We start from the raw sequence: 2,500 nt of genomic DNA on the forward strand, positions 1-2,500 counted from the left end.
ATCGCAAACGACGACGCGTCGATTGTGCGGCCATCGTTGCTCGCGCGACTAACGACGATCAGCCGAGACGGCTGTAGTTTATCGCATCGATTTCATCGAGCAACCGATGGACGCTGCCGCGTTCGTTCGTAAATGAATGTTATACATACTCACGGATAGCCTGAGGCGAATAATCGCAAACGACGACGCGTCGATTGTGCGGCCATCGTTGCTCGCGCGACTAACGACGATCAGCCGAGACGGCTGTAGTTTATCGCATCGATTTCATCGAGCAACCGATGGACGCTGCCGCGTTCGTTCGTAAATGAATGTTATACATACTCACGGATAGCCTGAGGCGAATAATCGCAAACGACGACGCGTCGATTGTGCGGCCATCGTTGCTCGCGCGACTAACGACGATCAGCCGAGACGGCTGTAGTTTATCGCATCGATTTCATCGAGCAACCGATGGACGCTGCCGCGTTCGTTCGTAAATGAATGTTATACATACTCACGGATAGCCTGAGGCGAATGATCGCAAACGACGACGCGTCGATTTTGCGGCCATCGTTGCTCGCGCGACTAACGACGACCAGCCGAGAAGGCTGTAGTTTATCGCATCGATTTCATCGAGCAACCGATGGGCGCTGCCGCGTTCGTTCGTATATGAATATTATACATACTCACGGATAGCCAGAGGCGAATAATCGCAAACGACGACGCGTCGATTTTGCGGCCATCGTTGCTCGCGCGACTAACGACGACCAGCCGAGACGGCTGTAGTTTATCGCATCGATTTCATCGAGCAACCGGTGGACGCTGCCGCGTTCGTTCGTAAATGAATAATATACATACTCATGGCTAACTTGAGGCGAATAATCGCAAACGACGACGCGTCGATTTTGCGGCCATCGTTGCTCGCGCGACTAACGACGACCAGCCGAAACGGCTGTAGTTTATCGCATCGATTTCATCGAGCAACCGATGGACGCTGCCGCGTTCGTTCGTAAATGAATAATATACATACTCATGGCTAACTTGAGGCGAATAATCGCAAACGACGACGCGTCGATTTTGCGGCCATCGTTGCTCGCGCGACTAACGACGACCAGCCGAAACGGCTGTAGTTTATCGCATCGATTTCATCGAGCAACCGATGGACGCTGCCGCGTTCGTTCGTAAATGAATAATATACATACTCATGGCTAACTTGAGGCGAATAATCGCAAACGACGACGCGTCGATTTTGCGGCCATCGTTGCTCGCGCGACTAACGACGACCAGCCGAAACGGCTGTAGTTTATCGCATCGATTTCATCGAGCAACCGATGGACGCTGCCGCGTTCGTTCGTAAATGAATAATATACATACTCATGGCTAACTTGAGGCGAATAATCGCAAACGACGACGCGTCGATTTTGCGGCCATCGTTGCTCGCGCGACTAACGACGACCAGCCGAAACGGCTGTAGTTTATCGCATCGATTTCATCGAGCAACCGATGGACGCTGCCGCGTTCGTTCGTAAATGAATGTTATACATACTCATGGCTAACTTGAGGCGAATAATCGCAAACGACGACGCGTCGATTTTGCGGCCATCGTTGCTCGCGCGACTAACGACGACCAGCCGAGACGGCTGTAGTTTATCGCATCGATTTCATCGAGCAACCGATGGACGCTGCCGCGTTCGTTCGTAAATGAATAATATACATACTCATGGCTAACGTGAGGCGAATAATCGCAAACGACGACGCGTCGATTGTGCGGCCATCCGTTGCTCGCGCGACTAACGACGACCAGCCGAGAAGGCTGTAGTTTATCGCATCGATTTCATCGAGCAACCGATGGGCGCTGCCGCGTGCGTTCGCCCGATTGCGCGTGAAGTTACTGTTCGGAACCAAGAATATACGGGTGTATTATACCCGTTTGGTCGCAGCCACGCGCAAAGGCTTTTGAATGTACTGTACGCCCGGCCGTCGAACGATGGTTTTCCGTCATTCAGGAAACAAAAAGAAACTTTTGTCGTCGATATGGCGCGTTCAATCCTCCGTCGATACGCTGGTCGGAGGTGCGAACATCGAATATTTTTAAAGCAAAGAACAAGGAGCATTTTTAAATACAAAGAGAAAAATTGTAAATTGTATATGATTACCCTGAACGGTGGATCACTTGGCTCGTGGGTCGATGAAGAACGCAGCTAATTGCGCGTCAACGTGTGAACTGCAGGACACATGAACATCGACATTTCGAACGCACATTGCGGTCCACGGATAAAATTCCTGGACCACGCCTGGCTGAGGGTCGTTCACTTGTCCTAAAACTGCTTGCGTTGTTCTCAGATTCCCTAACCCCGCCGTCGTTTACCTCTCCTTTCGGGGAGATGGCGAAGAACGTTTCGGAGCCGGGTCGATGAAGAGAAAGGTATCAACGTACGAGCGAGAATTTGGGTATTTCGTTGGCGTTTGTCGCTGGACGTACGAAAAAGAATAAATATTATATATTATTGGCAAGTTTGCG

The 2,500-nt window shown here is 51.0% G+C and overlaps 1 non-coding gene across 1 annotated transcript; it reads left to right on the forward strand.

The window, feature by feature from the left end:
• Nucleotides 1-2,132: 2,132 nt before the first annotated feature.
• On the forward strand, nt 2,133-2,287 carry LOC143351275 (5.8S ribosomal RNA). The gene has a single exon (XR_013081632.1). It is a non-coding gene; the product is annotated as a 5.8S ribosomal RNA (ribosomal RNA).
• Nucleotides 2,288-2,500: the final 213 nt, after the last annotated feature.

Source organism: Colletes latitarsis, unplaced genomic scaffold (assembly GCF_051014445.1).
Source record: "Colletes latitarsis isolate SP2378_abdomen unplaced genomic scaffold, iyColLati1 scaffold0115, whole genome shotgun sequence".
NCBI classification, from domain to species: domain Eukaryota; kingdom Metazoa; phylum Arthropoda; class Insecta; order Hymenoptera; family Colletidae; genus Colletes; species Colletes latitarsis.